Raw genomic sequence first — 19,165 nt, 5'->3', positions numbered from 1 at the left:
TGGGTGGCTCAGTGGGCTAAGCCTCTGCCTTCAGCTCAGCTTCAGCTCAGCTCAGGTCAGCTCAGGATCTCAGGGTCCTGGGATTGAGCCCCACATCGGGGGGGTCTCTGCTTATCGGGGAGCCTGCTTCCCTCTCTCTCTGCCTGCCTCTCTGCCTACTTGTGATCTCTCTCTCTCTATGTCAAATAAATAAATAAAATATTTTTTAAAAAATAAGCTGAGGAGCGTCTGGGTGCCTCAGTGGTTTAAAGCCTCTGCCTTCAGCTCAGGTCATGATCCCAGGGTCCTGGGATCGAGCCCCGCATTGGGCTCTCTGCTCGGCAGGGAGCCTGCCTCCCCCTCTCTCTGTGCCTGCCTCTCTGCCTACTCGTGATTTCTGTCTGTCAAATAAATAAATAAAATCTTAAAAAAAAAAAAATGAGCTGAGTGCAGGTTATGGCTTCCCATGGCAGGAGGCCCTGGACCCAGAAACCAGCAAAGCCACCATCAGTCTGCAGCGGCCCTCTGGCAGTCACCTAGACCCTTTCTGGGGGCTCTGCCAGTCCCCTGTGGAATTCAGCCTTAGTTAGCTCTTGTTTCTGACACCTCTCTGCAATCTCACGGCAAGGTCTATTGGGTTTACCTCAAAATACATCCAGAATCTGACCCTTTCCACCAATTCCTCTGCTATCCCTTAGGTCCAAGCCACTGACAGCTCGGGCCTGGAACCTTGCTGTGGCCTCCTCAGGGGGCCCCAGATTCTGTCCCTGGCAGTTCAGACAGTGCCACTCCTGCTCAAAACTCCCCAGTGGTTTCTCTGATTCCCAAGGCCCTGTGGATCACGCCTCTGTGGCTTCTCTGCCTGTATCTCCCACTACTGACCCCTTCCCCGTGTTGCTGCTGCCACAGAGCTCAGCTGGTGGCACGCTCATTCTCAGGGCCTTGGCTCTTACGGTTCTCTCTCCCTCGATTGTTCTGCCCCCTGCCACGTGACACGACTCCTCTTTTCCTTCAGATCTATTTTTTTTTTCCTTTTATGTAGACTCCACGCCCAGCATGGAGCCCGACCCAGGGCTTGAACTCTCCACACTGAGGTCAAGACCCACGCTGAGATCAAGAGTGCTTAACCAACTGAGCCACCCAGGAGCCCCATCTTCCTTCAGATCTTTACCATGTCAGTACCTGCCCTCTCCGGCCCTGATACTTCCTACCCCACGTCCTAGCTCTCATTCGTTCTCCTCCTCAGCTCCTACCACCACTTATTATTTTTCTTACTTATATCCCTTCAGGTCTCGTCCCTGCTAAAATGTACCCTCTAAGAGAGCAGGGATTTTTGCTTTCGTGTTTTGTAGATGTATCTCGAGTGCAAGGAATAGTGCCTGGCACAGTGTTGTTGCTTGGGGAGTATGTATGTATGTATGTATGTATGTATGTATGTATGTATGTATTTAAATTTATTTATTTTTAAGAAATCTCTACACCCAACATGGGGCTCAAACTCATGACCATGAGATCAAGGGTCGCACACTCTTCTGATTGAGCCAGCCAGGTGCCCCATTCAGTGGATATTTACTGAGTGAATGAAAGTCTGGTCTCTCTTTTCTCTCTTTAGTCCACATTCCCTTCTTCTGCCTCCTCTTTATTCTCCTCCTTTTCTTCCCCCTCCCTCTTCCTTTCCTCTTCCTCCTTCCTATTTTTTTTTAAAGATTTTATTTATTTATTTGACAGAGAGAAGGAGATCACAAGTAGGCAGAGAGGTGGGGGGCGGGGGGGGGAAGCAGGCCCCCTGCTGAGCAGAGAGCCTGACGCTGGTCTCCATCCCAGGACCCTGAGATCATGACCTGAGCCCAAGGCAGAAGCTTAGCCCACTGAGCCACCCAGGCGCCCCCCTCCTCCTCCTTCTTGCTTTCCTCAGCATCTGGTAGTAAATTGCTGGGTCAGTTCTGGAGTTCTGTGATAAATTCCAAATTCTCAGCCCAAGGACTCCGACTGACCTAGTTTGAGCCAAGTTTCCAGTCCGGGAACCATCAGCTCTGGCCTCTGGGATGGAGCATATAGCTGTATATACACACTTCTCCGTGGTAGGGGGTCAGCTTCCAGAGAATCAGAGCTGGACAGATGGCCCCAAAAGGCGCTGTGCAAGTGAGGAAGCAACCTAAAATTTATCTAGGCAGTGGTAGCTGCCATTTAGATTTTCTTAAACCAGAAACAAAACAACACAAAACAATAAAGTCCTTTGTATTTCTGGTTCCCTTTTACATTTGTGGTAAAAATGCCAGTCAAGTTTCCTGCCACATTCAACTTCCCCTTCTGACTTTAGCTGGCTTGGCTCCCACAGTCCTTCCTACGGCCGTCCTGGACAGCGAGGAATGGCTGGGATGGATCCCTGGCCTGAGGGAAACCAGTCTCTTTGTTGGATTGAGCCAAAGAAGACTCTTTCCCAAGAACTTGAGCAAAAGGACCTGAAGGCCACGGTCAGCTGGTGGTGGGCTCCAGGGTGGAAAGGTCCTGGTGTAGAGTTGGGACTGCAGTTGGCTGGGGGCACACTGTGGGGAAGCCAAGTGAGAAAGAAGAGCAACTGACCAAGAATGGTAGCCTTCGGTCTGCAGAGAGGAGAAGCAAGGAGGCCCCAGAGCACAGCAGAGACAAGAAACAGGGCTGCCTCAGAGAGAGGGAAACAGAGAGAAGCTCTTTGAAGGCTTTTCACTTCTTGCTTCCACTCACTCAACAACCCCTGAGCCTCTAGTCCTTGCGTGTTGCTGCGCCAGTCACTAGTGATGCAGGCAAACAAGACAGAAGGGAGTTTTCCCTTTGGAGCTTGCACTCTAGTCAGGGAAAAAAACATGAAACAGAGTCATAAGAATAATTAATTTATTCATTAGCAGCATAATGACCAATGTGCATTAATGACAAGGTGAATTAATTATTTACAAGGGCTCCAAAGGTAAAATAGAGTGTACTATAAAGACACATGGCAGGAGATGTCACCCAGGCTGGGACCTCACGGAAGGCTTTTCTACTGGGACCTCAAAGATAAGTAGGAGTTAGCCTGGGCAAAGAGAAAGGGAAGAAGAGGAAGAATATTCTAGAAAGAAGAAATGGGCTATGCAAAGGCCCTGAGGCAATAAAGAGTACATGGCACATTCAAGAAAATCAGGGAGCCCTAGTGGGCGGGCAGTAGAGACGAGGTGGCAGTGGTAGGGCGGGGCCAAGGCAGGGGTTTGGGTTCTATTCCAAGGGCTGTGGGGAGCACAGCTTCAAGGGCTCTAAGCAGAGGAGTGGCTTCATGTCACAGGCGGTTTAGGAAGGTCACCCTGGAGATGTGCTGACATGGAAAAACATTCAAGACAGATTTTAAAAGAGAAAAGGCAGGTTGCCAAATGAAACACGCAGAACTATGCCAGTTATGAGAAAACAAGCCGATAAAATGCAAGTTGGAGTGAAAACACTCAGTCGAAGGTCCGGATTATACACCCGTATAATCAGTAACATAATTTGCCTTCTCAGGGAGCCACAGACTTGGGATGGTGAAATTAAACATTGCTGTGAGCTCAGTTTTATTTGAATTTTACAGGGATAGTATATGTCTATATTATTTATTTAATAAAGTAAAGGACCAAATAAATAAATGTCATTTTATTATAAGCAAACAAACAGGTTGTTTTTTCCCCCAAAGCAGAGCCCAAGATGCAGATTCTTGTACAGGTGATATATTCAGCAAGCCCGCCCACCCCCCATCCCCGAAAGCTGGTGAGGGAGTGTTGGGAAGCAGGACCCGGATGGGGAAGAGAGCAAACAAAGATGTGATTTCAGATAAAATCCCAAAGGGAGTGGCCTCTGCTCCATCCCAGTGGGAACTGTGAATTCTGGAGTGGAAGTCCACCTCTGTGTCATCTTGCCCTAAAGCAACAGGGCTGGGCTTTCCGTCCCATTCTGCTCAGTCACTGGCTACAGCCCATCCATGGTGGGGGTGGGAATGGGGCCTGGGCAGGAAATTTAAACTCCTTCCTGGGTACTTTCAGGTACTTCCAGCTCTCCAGAGGGCAAAGTGGCTCCAGCAGCTAGCTGAGACCAGTCTGCACAGTCTGCAGATGTAGAGTTGGGGGGGAGGGGGAGAAGGGAGGGGAGGGGAGGGGAAGAAGAATGGGGAGGGAGGCATTGGAAGCCAAATCACCAGTATTGGAAACCAGGGGAGGGGCACATAGAAATAATAAAGGGGGGGGGCGCCTGGATGGCTCAGTCTGTTGAACATCTGCCCACAGCTCAAGTCATGATCCTGGGGTCCTGGGCTCCCTGCTCAGTGGGGAGTCTGCTTCTCCCTCTGCCTCTCCCTTCTTCCCCTGTGCTCATGCTCTCTCTCTCTCAAATAAATTTTTAAAAAATAAATGAAATCTTTAAAAAAATAAAAAAGGAAAATAAATTTTAATGGCTAGTATGTGTGTATGGTTAAATAAAAAACTCAGTTGGTACAGAAGTATGTGCCTTGTCCCAAGCCATTTTTGCTTTGCTTCAGAAGAACTATATTACCAGAGATTCTATGCACACACAAAAAATAAAAAATATATTTTTATACATTTACATATATATGACATTTATATGTAATATATTTCTATATCTCCTATCCTCTTTTTTTTTTTTAAGATTTTATTTATTTATTTGAGAGAGAGACATTGAGAGAGAGCATGAGCGAGGAGAGGGTCAGAGGGAGAAGCAGACCCCTCATGGAGCTGGGAGCCCGATGCGGGACCCGATCCCGGGACTCCAGGATCATGACCTGAGCCGAAGGCAGTCGTCCAACCAACTGAGCCACCCAGGCGTCCCTCCTATCCTCTTTTTTAAAAAAAAGATTTTATTTATTTATTTGACAGACAGAGATCACAAGTAGGCAGAGAGGCAGGCAGAGAGAGAGGAAGGGAAGCAGGCTCCCCGCTGAGCAGAGAGCCCCATGCGGGGCTGGATCCCAAGACCCTGGGATCGTGACCTGAGCCAAAGGTAGAAGCTTTAACCCACTGAGCCACCCAGGCGCCCCTCTCCCAAATCTTTTTGCAAACCCCTTTGTATTTGATCTAGGTTGAATGGAGCTCAGTTTCTCATAAATAGCCTCCACCAGGTCCCTACCAAAGACCTAGCCATCCCTGGATGGGAGGGCCATCTGACATTGGCCTTCCTCCAACACACCTCATCACAGCAGCATTCCAAGGCAGAAAGCGAAAGGAGCTCTTTGTAGCTGAGCGCCCACCAGGCCCCTGACATCTCTCACCTGAATCAGTCTGTGGTGGTGTGTTCAGCCCCCTCCTCCCGCATCTGTTCCACACCCAGATGATGTGTCTGAGCCAATCACGGTCACCCCATCCTTTAGAAAGGGATGGCTTAAGACTGGTCGTGAGACCCAATTCTGTCCCACGGGACCCAAGAGGGCTTCTGGGAAACGTTTTCTCCAGCCACAGAGTGGTATGGACTCTCCTTGTTCCCTGAACCCTGTGGGGCTCAGGTGTGAGCACTAGGAACCACAGCTCCATCTTCCAACCAGCCTGAAGATGAAGCTAACCCTGACACTGGCAGGGCCGAGAAATGGCTAGAGCCTACCTCCTGAGTGGCACCGTGGCGCCATCATCATCGGGCAGCCCAGAAGCTCCCCTCAACCTCTGGACCTCGTGCAATGTGAAATGATAAGCATCCCTGTTGCTCCAACCAGTTTCTGTTGGGATTCCTGTTCTGTGCCACAGACGCATTGAAGCTGATTCAGGCCCTTGTCCCCAACTGTCCCTCACTGCAGTCGTCGTGGGCATACTGCTGAATCTAGATCCATGTGTGCAATGCCTTTTCCAGGCTTTACCTAAGCACACCGACTGCTAGGATGATGTCTGGCAGACAGATGGCTGAGAGGTCCAGCAACTCCAGCAGGGGCCCAGGAGAGACTTCATCTTGACTCTAACATGCAAGACCTTGGCCTTCTGAGTATGAAAGAGCACGGTGAAGGCAGGAAATTGTTCTTCTCAAACAATGAAATGGAACTAAAGGCCCTTGACCCAGCAGGATCCTCGTGAGCACTCTTCATACATCAGGCAACGTCCAAGTTCTGTCCTCCGCTTGTGCTAGAATGACTTCTTTTAATCCTGTCAAGGTTGCTATCAAAAAATTCAAGAGTGGGGGCACCTGGGTGGCTCAGAAGCCTGCTTCTCCCTTTCCCACTCCCTCTGCTTGTGTTCCCTCTCTCGCTTTGTCAAATAAAAAAAAAAAAAAAAATTCAAGGGGTACCTGGGTGGCTCAATGGGTTAAAACCTCTGCCTTCAGCTCAGGTTATGGTCCCAGGGTCCTGGAATCGAGCCCTGCATCAGGCTTTCTGCTCAGCAGGGAGCCTGCTTCCTCCTCTCTGCCTGCCTCTCTGGCTGCTTGTGATCTCTGTCTGTCAAATAAATAAAATAAATAAAATCTTAAAAAAAAAAAAAAGTCCAGGGGTGCCTGTGTGGCTCAATGGGTTAAAGCCTCTGCCTTCGGCTCAGGTCATGATCCCAGAGTCCTGGAATCAAGCCCCACATCAGGCTCTCTGCTTGGCAGGGAGCCTGCTTCCTCCTCTCTCTCTGCCTGCCTCTCTGCCTGCTTGTGATCTCTGCCAAGTAAATACATAAAATCTTAAAAAAAAATTCAAGAATGAATCACTGCCACATAACAATGCTATGAGCTAATAGCAGGAGCTCGAAGAGCTCAGTGTCAGACCTTGGACTTGAACTCACGTCTATTTGCCTCCAAAATCTGGCCTCATTTTAACACAAATTCCCAGGTTCAACAGCATAAAGCCTTAATGGCATGGCCAGAGTTTTCTGAAGTAGATTTGTTGTGCTGGCCTGCCAGGACTCCTTCCTTAACCTTTTGGGGCATAAAAGTCTCCTTTTTTATTTTTATTTTAAGTATTCTTATTTATTTAGTTTTGTGTACATGTGAGAGAGAGAGAGAGAGCGCGAGCAGGGGGTAGAAGCAGAGGGAGAGAGAGAAGCAGGCTCCCCACCGAGTAGGGAGCCCGATGTCGCACTCGATCCCAGGACCCTGGAATCATGACCTGAGCAGAAGGCAGATGCTTAACCGACTGAGACACCCAGGTGCCCGCCTCCTTTTTTATACGGAACGATTCTATGTGATTTGACTGATACTGATTCTAGCCTACGTACTCCTGATGATAGGTGTCCTGCCCAGCAGGGTATCCTATTTGCCTCAGTGACTAGATCAGAGAAAGAACGGGTACTGTCTCTACCGGAGTCTATTAAAGTCCTCCTGAGATATTTTCTCCTGGAGCTTTTGGAGAAAACTGCCTTCTTCTCCTGAAGTTGCTAAGCTAATGCTTGGACTGCTAGGTAACATCATACTTACCCATGCAGAGAACCTGTGAAGCAAGAGGAATGGAAGATGTTACTTGAGTGCCTGCATCCAGCCATACCTGAAATCAACAGTGTTATAGTTTGAGTTTTCTAGTATCATTTTTCTTCAGTTTATTTGATCTGTTTCTTTTTTTTTTTTTCTTAATATTTATTTATTTGTCAGAGAGAGGGAACACACACAAACAGAGGGAGAGGCAGGGGGAGAAGCAGGCTCAATCTTGAGCAAAGAGCCCAATGTGGGACTTGATCCCAGGACCCTGGGCTCATGACCTGAGCCACCCAGGCATCCCTGATCTCAGTTTCTGCCTCTTTTTAAGAGAATCAGTCCTATCACACATCACAATTTCCAAAACATGACTCATTTGCTCTTTGAATCCCTCACATATTTGAAGATGCTCTCTATATAACTCAGGGTCAATACTGAGAACTTGCTTGAGAACTTAAAGATCCCTCTCATTTTGTACAATGTAAAGAGGTAAGTGTGATTCTGATCCCTTGAGGGTTCTTTTGGAGCACAAGGTCTCGTGCCACATCATGGAACTAAAAGGCCTTGGGTTCTCCTTTAAGGTAGATCAAAAGGAATTGAGTGCCAGACAGAAAGAAGATATTAGGCAGGGCTGGGTGGGTATAGTTTATAATCTGTGGCCAGTAAGGTTAATTGCCCAGGCTTTGGACTTAAGTGACTTGGTCTGAATCCCTTCTCTATCACTTAATCTCTATATGGCCCTGAGCAATTCACTCTCCTCCTCTAAGCTCCAGTATTCTCAACTACAAAATTGGGCTAATAGTGGCAATCCTAAAGATTTGTTTTGGGGATTAATAAAATAATACCCGTAGCTATGATTCATTTTACTTGCAAGTGGCAGAATCCCAAATCAAATACTTTAATCATAAAAAAAATCTATTGACTCATATAACTGAAAATTCCAAGAGGAAGTGCTTCCTTCAGGCATAGCTGGATCTAGTAGCTCAAATATTTTCATTAGAAACAACCTGTAGGCTCTGCTTTCTTTTGCTCTGACTCTATTGCCAAATAAGCCATGCTAAATCACTCTACTTTTCACCACAACTTCTACTCCAGTCCAAAGTCTTTGGTTTCTAACTTGATGGCTGCAAAACCTTCTTCCTCATTCCCAGCCTCATCTCCACAGAATGATCTTTAAAAAATGTGAATCATATCATATGACTCCTTTGCTCAAAACCTTCCAGCAGCTTCTCAGGATGAGAAGCTCTCCATGGCCCGCCTGGCCCTGTGAGCTCTGGTTTCTGTCCGACTCAGTGGTGTGAAAGGGTCCTCCTCTTTCACACCACTGCACTGGCCTTTTTATTTTTTCCTCAGGCCCAGGGCATCCCTCTGCAGGGACCTCACCCCTAGGCCTTGCCACCTAACTTCACTCTAACTCCCTTGATCTCATCACTCACAGGTTTCCTGCCCCATAATTCCTAGTCTAGTAGAAAGAAGAGAGCCCACTTGCCCACCAGTTTAAACATGAGTCCAAAGCTGGCCTTTCATTGGGCCAAATTGCACTGCGGGCACATCCATGAACCAATCACTACTGCGAAGGGGCTGACACGCTCTGATTGGTTAGGCTCAAGTCACCTGCCCACCTGGAGCCAATGGAAGTGAGGGCTGAGTGGAGGAAGACAATTCTCCTAAGAAAAACTGAGGTCCTATGGGCCAGGGTGAAGTAATGCTGGACAGCAAGAATAACATATGTGTATTTTAGTTTGCACAGTGCCTGACACATAAGAAGTGATGGGAAAAAAGAAAAGATAATCTCAAACTGCCTGCAAGAACCCGCAAGGGTCTCCTTCATCAACATTCATTCCGTTAACAAAATTTTACTGATATTACTTAATTCCAGGCTTCCTCCAAAGGGACCCTGCTACTCTCTTGAATCAAAATGCAATAATGTAATAGGTTATATGTCTTGTCTAGAACAGTGCCTGGCATTCAATCAACAATATTTATTGGGCTTTTAGTAGCATTGGAGAGGAGCTGAGATCACAGCTGTGAATACCACAGGTGATCCCTCTCCTCCTGGGGCTTGTATAGCGGAAAGATAGTCAAAAAGAACAATTTGGAGGTGCCTGCGGGGCTCAGTCATTAAGCATCTGCCTTCAGCTCAGGTCATGATCCCAGAGTCCTGAGATCAAGCCCCACATCAGGCTCCCTGCACATTGGGAAGCCTGCTTCTCCTGCTTCTACTCCCCCTGCTTGTGTTCCCTCTCTCACTGTCTCTTTATGTCAAATAAATAAAATCTTTTAAAGGGGGTGTTACAGCTGGATGGCTCAGTGGGTTAAGTCTCTGCCTTTGGCTCAGGTCATGATCTCAGGGTCCTGGGATCCAGCCCCACATCGGGATCTCTGCTCAGCAGGGAGCCTGCTTCCCCCTCTCTCTCCACCTGCCTCTCTGCCTTCTTGTGATCTCTCTCTCTGTCAAATAAATAAATAAAATCTTAAAAAAAAAAAAAAAGAACAATTTGAATGGAGACAAGCCACTCATAAGGCTGATACCTTGCCTTTCGTACCTTTGGAATTGTATACTTGTATTAACCATATTTTTAAAACATTGACCTATTATTTTAAAAGTAATGCCATAAAAAGATACACTATAGGGTGCCTGGGTGGCTCAGTGGGTTGAGCTGCTGCCTTCGGCTCAGGTCATGATCTCAGGGTCCTGGGATCGAGTCCCGCATGGGGCTCCCTGCTCAGTGGGGAGCCTGCTTCCTCCTCTTTCTCTCTCTGTCTGCCTCTCTGCCTACTTGTGATCACTCTCTGTCAAATAAATAAATAAAATCTTTTTTTTTTTTAAAGATACACTATATCCATTAAATGACTGAAGTAAAAAGACTGGCAGTGCCAAATGCTCAGGAGGATATAGAACAACTTCTCAAGCATTGATGGTGAGATGTAAAATGCTACAACCATTTCAGAGGACTATTTCCCAGATTGTTACAAGATTAAATCTGCAAGATTAAATCTATGATCCAGCAATTCCACTCCTTTACCCAAGAAAAATAACAATTCAGGTCCACACACAAAAAAAATTGTATAAGAATATTATACAAATCTGAGGTTAATAACCCCAAACTAAAAAAATGCAACTATCCATCAATAGAAAAAAAAAAATGGATAAGTAAGTTGTGGTGTATTTATATAATGAAAAAGTACTCATCAGTTTCAATCAACTTTTAAAAATTACTGATACACCCACAAATATGGATGACTCTCAAATTAGGAGGAGGAGGAGGGGTGAAACGATATGGATGAATCTCAAGATGATTATGCTGAATGAAAGAAGCCAGACTCAAAAAAAACGTACTCTAGGGACGTCTGGATGGTTCAGTTAAACTCTGACCCTTGAACTCAGCTCGGATCTTGATCTCAGGGTCCTGAGTCCAAGCCCAGCATTTGGGGCTCCATCCTTGGCAGGGAGTCTACTTCTAAAAAAAGAAGAAAAGGGGCGCCTGGGTGGCTCAGTCGGTAAGCGTCTGCCTTTGGCTCAGGTCATGATTCCAGGGTACTGGGATGGAGCCCCACACCCAGCTCCCTGCTCAGCGTGGAACCTGGTTCTCCCTCTCCCACTCTCCGTGCTTCTGTTCCCTCTCTTGCTGTGTCTCTATCAAATAAAATCTTTAAAAGCTTTAATTTACATTATTCTAGAACAGGCAAAACCTATACCTAGGGAGAGAGAAGTGGTAAGGTGGTTGCCTGGGGTCGAGTGTGGGATTCATTTGGGAAGGAACTCCAGAGAACTTTCCGTGGGGCTGGAGATGTTCTGCCTTGAGAGGGATGTGGGTTACAGGGGTGTTTTCGTTTCTCAAAACTCCTGGAACTGCACGAATAAGTTCTGTCTGTGCGTTTCACCAAACGTAAACTATAACTCAGTAAAAAAATAAAAAAGTATTTGAATAGGGGAAGTTACCGTATACTGGGGAAATGTGGGAGAGGATAACTCCATGCAGGCGTGGGTGTACCCCAGAGATCAGGGAGGGCCGCACTACGAAAGCGACATTTCAAAAGCCCTGGGTTGGGGGGGAGGTGACAAATTGTGCCCGCGAAGCAGGATGAGAGGACAGCCAACTCAACCCATCAATGTTAGTTTTTTATCAGTGGAGACCTTCCAAAACCAAGCATCTAACGTTCAGTTTGTGCCCGCAGTTTTATAGTAGTGTTTTCACATTTAATCTCACAGGCAACCTTCCATATCAGCATTCTGGCTCCCACTTTACAAGGGAGGAGGAAACAGATTCAGGGAGGTCGAACGACTTACGGAAGACCAACAACTAGGACGTGGCAGGAGCCAGGCTGCAGGGGAGCTTACTGTCAGTTTCCCGAAACATAACCTGAAACAGTAACCGCAGACTCCAGGTTGGGAGGGTTGGAGCAGAGGAATGTCCCAGAGAACAAAAGAAGGGCCGGGCCGGCGCCCTCGCACCTCCCGCCTCCCAGGGCGCCAGCCTCCAGATCTTCTGGGAGAGTGGGGTGCGGGCGGGCGCGCCAAGGGCGGGCTTCACTGCGCTGAGTCAGCGGCTCGGGGCACCCGGGCGAGCCGCTCTGGAACAAAGAGAGTCCGCGTGGGGCTCGGGGGAGGGGCTAGGCGGGTTGCAGTGCCGGGGGAGTGGGGGCGGGGTCCGAGCCCGGAGAGTGGGCGGGGAGCGGCGGGCCCACGCGGGGTGGGGCGGGGCCTGAACCAGGGGTGGGCGAGGCCCAACCCTCGGAAGAGGAGCAAGGAGCGTCGGGACTCGGGAGGAGTGGAGCGGGGCCTGCGCCGGAGAGAGTGGGGGCGGGGGGCGGGGCCTGCGCCCGGGGACTGGGGGCGGGGCCCAACCCACGAGGGGGGCGGGGCCCGTGCAGCATGGGGCGGAGCCTGCGCCGAAGAGTGTGGGGTCAGAGGGGGCGGGTCTGGACTCGGGCCGGCGGGGAGCCGTGGGGTCGTGCAGCCCAGGAACCGGGCCGCTGGAGAGGACCGAACGGTGGGGAAAGCGCGAAGGGTCGCCCGGTGGGCTCCCGCCGGCCTCGAGTGCGCGCAGGCCCGGGGCTCTGGCGCTGGGGCCTGGGGCCTGGATCGAGTCCTTCTCTCGCGTGGTCCTGTTTCCTCTCCTGTGAACTGACAGGACGGGTCTTGTTTTGCCGAGTGGGTTGAGAGAACGGAAGTGAGGAGGAGTCTTCTTAACAGACAGCTCCTTCTCAGACGTCTGTTTTGTACTTGCTAGGAAGAACTGTCTTCATAGCTTTACTAACACTTCACTCACACATTTCCATTTATTGTACGAAACAATCCATGAAATAGGTAATATTATCATCCCCGTTTTACAGCTGAGAAAACTGAAGCTCAGAAGAGCTTGTGTGGCATGCCCACATGAAGACAAGCATGTGGCAAGAAGCAGGACTTAAACCTTGGGTCTCCTTTGGCATTTTGGAGTCTTTCTCATCCGAAAGCCCTTAAAGTTCTTAAGTAGCGTTCATTCATTCATTCATTCATAGCTATTTACTGATCCCTTCTGTGCTGGGTCATCTGTTGCGTGTAAGGAATGCAGGGAACAGGGTATAGTCCCTACACAAATGAAGGTTACAGTGTAATTGGAAGACAATGAACAATTAATGACAATTACTCAATTAAAATTGAAATATGTGCTTTAGTGGAAAAGTATAGGGAACTACAAGAAGGTGTTTCCTGAACGATGAGTTCCTATCATGTGCCAGGTTCTATCCTAAAGCCTTTATTACTTGACTTGGGTTTCCTGCCCACTTCAGATCTCAATCAGATTTATTTCAACATTGTGTTAACCAGATTTCCAGCAGTTGCAAATGACAGAAACCTACCACAAACTAAAACAAAGAAGGGGGTGAGGGGGGAAATAATTACTGACAGTCTCTAGAAGTACAGGAGTTTGTACTTATGGCTGGATCCTAAAGGCTCAAGAGAAGTTTTCAGGGCTCACTCCCTCTCAGCATCCCTCAATTCTTTCCATGTAGTCAAGCAAGACGGCTACAAAACAGCTCTAGGTTTCATTGACTCAACAGCTCTCAGTCCTGAAAGAGAAAGCATACTTTCCAGTGGCTTCAGCATAAGAAAAGCAGTCTTGGGACTGTTTCCCCTAAACTCCCTGAAGTTGTCCTTAACCCTTGCAAACGCTGAAACCCCAAACTGGGTCTGTCTGAACACCTCACTCTCTCCTATCTAAGGATACAAAATTAACTACTTTTCTTTTGTAACAACCATTGAACTTAATGTCTGTACCATTTGGCTCCAAATGAAGCATTGTTTTGTCACATTCTGGGTTATAGCAACATGCACATCGGCAAGGCTCCTCTATCACGGACTGGAGGATAGGTATGTGAATATCCAACTTATGCATTCAAAAAATATTTGCTGAGCTTTTAATGTGCTAGATAAAACCATCTGGTAAGGAGAAAAGACCCCAGTCTTGCCCTCATGGGAACTTACCGTCTGGTGGAGAGACTGCTAACAGACACTAAACACAAAGGAGCATATAATTATACTTGAGAGTAGTTGCTACGAGGAACATATTCTAAAAGCTTCCAAAGAGGGGGCCTGGCCTGGTCTGGAAGGTAAGGAAAGACTTCTTCAGAGCAATGTTTGATGTGAGATCTGAAGGATGAATAGTTTATTTATTTAAATTATTTTTTTTCAAACTGGCATTTTTATTTATTTATTATTAAAGATTTTATTTATTTATTTGAGAGGGAGAGAATGAGAGAGAGAGAGCATGAGAAGGGGGAGGGTCAGAGGGAGAAGCAGACTCCCTGCAGAGCGGGGAGCCAAATTCAGGACTTGATCCTGAGACTCCAGGATCATGACCTGAGCCGAAGACAGTCGCTTAACCAACTGAGCCACCCAGGCACCCGAAACTAACATTTTTTAAAAAGTTTATTATTTTTTTTAAGTAATCTCTGACACCCAATGTGGGGCTCAAACTCCTGGCCTCTGCAGCCCTGAGATCAAGAGTTGCCTTCTCTTCTAATTGAGCCATCCAGGCACCCCTGAAGGATGAATAGTTTAATCAGGCAACAGGAGAAAGAGCATTTTGGATGAAGGGACCTGCATGTGCAAAGGTCCTGGGGTGGAAGGAGCATGGAATACTTAAGGGCTTGGAAAAAGATGGGTGCATGCAAACAAGAATGAAGGACTGGCATAAGATGAGGCTGAAGGGGTAGTCACAGTCTGGTGGATTTTCCCAAAGCTCAGCCTGAGAAAAGAGGGTGTGCCCAGAGGCTGATAAGGAGAGTGCTACAATTTTGGGTATGTAAATTAAATGAGGTGATGTATGTGTGAAAGGGCATAAGAGTGCTTAGCACACAGCAGACCCTCAAATGGTAACTTCTAATATTGCTCCCTGAAGTATAACTTCCTGGAGATCAGGACTGTACCCGTTTCTTCTCTGTGTCTACAGGTCCAGTATAAAGGGAGGGAGCTCTGCAAATATTTGTGAACCAAGCTGGAAAGGGTGGTATTCAATCTATGTCTCAGAAAAGGAGGAATAAAAAGAGCACTTCTGGCCAAGGGAGGGCCCAGGTCAAATGCAGGAGGTAGGAACAGACTTAATTGATTTGGGGAAAGGGGAAGACACTTCCAGGCTGGTGGCAAGTGGAGGGGGCTTTGCACAATCATGGTCATGGTTGGCTGCCTCCCTAGTATCCGCCCCCAGCCTGATGTTTATTTGAAGAGCCACTGTCCCCTGCCCATGTAGTGTCAGGAGGATGGGTCTGTATCCTCAGCATCAGGGATGAAGTGAGCATATGATCTAGCTTGGCCACTCTTTTTTGTTTGTTTGTTTTTTTAACTGTTTTTTTATTTATTTGAGAGAGAGAGACAGAGAGAGTGCATGTGCACACACTTGAGCTGGGGAACGGGCAGAGAGAGGAAAGAGCGAACCTCAAGCCAACTCCCCACTGAGTGCAGAGCCCAACTGATGCAGGGTTCCATCTCACAATCCTGAAATCACACCCTGAGCTGAAACTGAGAGTCCCACCCTTCCCCAGCTGAGCCACCCAGGCGCCCCCTGGGTTGGCCAATCTTTAGATCACTTTCTTTTGGCTGTGATGATTGGCACATGCATGGTCACATGACATACACCAGTCCAATCAGAATGGGTTTCAGAAGTGGGGACATCCTCCTCATGCCTGGTTTCCCACTCTTGATCTCCAGGTTGTGAGTCTGAGTCCCACCTTGGGTGTAGAGGTTACTTATGAATGAATGAACGAATGAATGAATGAATGAATCTTAGGACATCCCAGTGAGGATTGGGGCTATAGAATCCATTCACAATAGGACCTGAGAACTGAGCCAGTCCAGAGACCTTGCCACTCCAGGATGATGATAGAAACCGATCCTTGGTAACATCACTTGAGAACCTGTAGCCAGGCCTGTTACTGGGCTGTTCTGCTATGAGGCCAATGACTTTGTGCTTCCACTGGTGGGCATTGGGCTTTCTGCCACTTGGTTCCTGAGGTTGGAACATTGGTGAAACCAATCTGGGAAGGGCCTGGATGTGGGTCCTTGTTTTTTTGTTTTTAAGATTTTATTTATTTGAGGAGCGCCTGGGTAGCTCAGTCATTGGGCATCTGCCTTCAGCTCAGGTCATGATCACAGGACCCTGGGATCGTGCCCTGCATTGGGCTCCCCACTTGGCAGGAAGCCTTCTTCTCCCTCTCCCACTCCCCCTGCCTGTGTTCCCTCTCTCGCTGTTTCTTTCTCTGTCAAATAAATAAATAAAATCTTTTTAAAAATATTTTATTTATCTAAGAGAGAGAAAGCACACTCACATGAGGACAAGCAGGTCATGGGGGAGGCGGAAAGCAGAGGGAGAAGCAGACTGCACTGAGCAGGGATCTGGTCCCAGGACCCTGAGACCATGCCCTGAGCGGAAAGCAGATGCTTAGCCAACTGAGCTACCCAGGAGCCCCTATCCTGTCTTTTCAGTGAGGAGATGACTTAGCCCCGTGCTGTCTTTTTGGACCGACAAGATAGACACAAACATGTGGAAGGGGAGACAAGGGCAGGCAGTGCAGACTGACCAGCAGGAGAGGAGCAGGCAGCCAAGGTGTGGGGGCGCCTACAACTGCAGGGCACTTCTATGACACTTTTACCAAAAATGGCCCAGGTCCCTGCATCGCCGGGAGGAGCAGAGCCTCTCACCCACAGGGACCATTCATAGGGGGTCTGCTCTGTGAGAAAGACATATGCTGGGGTGCCTGGGTGGCTCAGTGGGCTAAAGCCTTTGCCTTTGGCTCAGGTCATGATCCCAGAGTCCTGGCATCGAGCCCCACATCAGGCTCTCTGCTCAGCAGGGAGCCTGCTTCCCCCTCTGCCTCTCTGCCTGCTTGTGATCTCTGTCTGTCAAATAAATAAATAAAATCTTAAAAAAAGAAAAAAAAAAAAGACACACACTTCCCTGCCCTTTCAGCCCCTGCTCAGTTGGATCTCTCTGTAAGGGCAGTCTGGCCTTGCACCAATTCATTCACTCTCACTGAGGCCCAGAGAGCTCCTTTTCCACCTTTGAGGCTCAGCTCAAATGTCTCCTCATCACGAAGTTCTCTCTGAACTCACCCAGAAGAAACGATCAGCTCTCCTTGCTCTGTGTCTTAAAAAGAAAACCACAGGCCAAAACGATGTCACTTGGGTCTGTGCAAGTCCAGGCCAATCTAACTGCCATTTCAACCTCCCCCAGAAACTAAGTCTTAACTGGTCAATCAGGAATTCTCTGATAAGCACCAGAGTGTTCATCTGTCACGTGGGTCCTCTTCATTCCCCAGAGGAAGATGAGGTCATCTCATGATAAGACCCCTTACCCTTCCCCCTAAGGGAAAATGACCTCCCTGGAACAATTGTTTCTTTTCTTCTGATCATAACTTTCTTGTGCCTCCCGCCTTCCCATAAAAACCTTCCATTTCGTATCTCTTGGAGCTGCTCTCCACTTGTGAGATGGGATGCTGCCTGATTCATGAATCACTTAATAAAATCACTTAATAAATCACTTAATAAAGCTCAGATGAACTTGTTTGAATTTTTTAAAGCTTACTTATTTATTTAAGTCATCTTTACACCCAAAATGGTGCCCCAACTCATGACCCCAAGATTGAGTCGTCAGCTCTTCTCACTGAAGTGGCCAGGCACCCATGAATTTTATTTTTTCACCTGTGTTTCAAGGTTGTATTCCTAAGTCCCTCCCATGGGCTTCTGTTACAGGCCCCACCAGATTCTAGCATGTTCTGGTGAAGGACAGGGTACCACCCCCACTGGATTGTGACCCCGCAAGGCACTGTGAACCCAGGTTGTAATGGATCATTTGATTCCTCCACTGACACTTTGTGGAGGTCCCTAGTGCCTGAACTTTGTCTGCAAAACCCTGAGACATAACGGGGTGATGGAATTTGGGTTCTTAAGGTCAGCTGACAATTTGAGCTGCCGTTCATTCTTAGCGAGTTCAGGTTAGGAAAGCTTCTCCATCCTGGTCTCCTGTCTCTGGGACACATTTTGTAAAACCAAATCTAGAATTCATCCTCTTGCTCTGATTTCCACAAATCCCCCTGACACAGGCCTTAGTGTAGGTAAGGACTTGACAGAACATTTGGTGGATGTCGGGGGAGGGTTTTAACACATAAAGTTGATCCCCGTTCTCCTTTTTCTCAGCAACTTTTGAATTTGCTTCACAGGACTTGTCACAAGTTGCAATTATTTTATTTCTATGTCTTTTAACTTTTTCTTTGTTAGTTTGCTTCCTCCCCTAGTTATAAAGCATGGACTGGTCTTGCCTACCGTCAAACGAATGAATGCCTGTGAAACCAAACATCTGTCTTGAATCTTCATCCCCCACTGGGAAAGCCCTTTGAAGTTTCTCAGGCCTTCTCCCTGTCCCCTTTCTCACTTTTTTTTTTTTTTTTTTTGGAACCAGTTTGTCCCATAAGGCCTCCAAAATTCTCACCCAGTCATGCAGAACATGCTCTGTTCTCTCCAGCCCCTACTTCCAGACCCATCTGTGAATCTAACAGGAATTCAGAAGAAACTAGAGGCCTCTGATGGGAAGGAATCTCCACCCCTTAGGGCACAGCAATGGGTTTAAATGTCCCCTTTCCCCTGCCATTACATTTTTTTTTTAAGATTTATTTATTTATTTGTTTATTTGATAGACAGAGATCACAAGTAGGCAAAGAGGCAGGCAGGGAGAGGGGGGGGAAGCAGGCTCCCCGCTGAGCAGAGAGCACGAAGTGGGGCTCGATCCTAGGACCCTGAGATCATGAGTTGAGCTGAAGGCAGAGGCTTTAACTCACTGAGCCACCCAAACCCACCCCCACCCCCGCCCTTACACTTTTATCACTATTGCCCTCTACAGGCTTGGCACAGGAGGAGCTAAGCCTGCCTGTGTTGTATTAAACTCAAGGAATGGAAAGCTTGCCTGGAGAAGGAAGATTTCAGGTGGTGTGACCAATGAAAGTTGTCACAAACTCTTTGCCAACCTTCTGACCAAAAGGTGGGCCTAGGGGCACCTAGGTGACTCAGTTGGGCATCTGATTCTTGGTTTCAGCTCGGATCAGGATCTCAGGGTGCTGGTCTCCACGTAAAACTCCAGCAATCCTCCTGGAGAGACCATATGGGAAGATGCAGGCTATGCAGAGTGTGTCCAGTTGGGTTCCATTTTATCACTGATGCCACCAAGGCACCAGGCATGTGAGTGAAGCCTCATAGGTGTCTTGGACCCTCAGATCCAACCAGCCACCCACTAAATATTGCCAAGTGACCCCAGTTGACCCCATCTGGAGCAGAATGACCCAGCTGAGCCCTGCC

Source organism: Mustela erminea, chromosome 10 (genome assembly GCF_009829155.1).
Source record: "Mustela erminea isolate mMusErm1 chromosome 10, mMusErm1.Pri, whole genome shotgun sequence".
NCBI lineage: Eukaryota > Metazoa > Chordata > Mammalia > Carnivora > Mustelidae > Mustela > Mustela erminea.
This window is presented reverse-complemented; position numbering follows the sequence as displayed.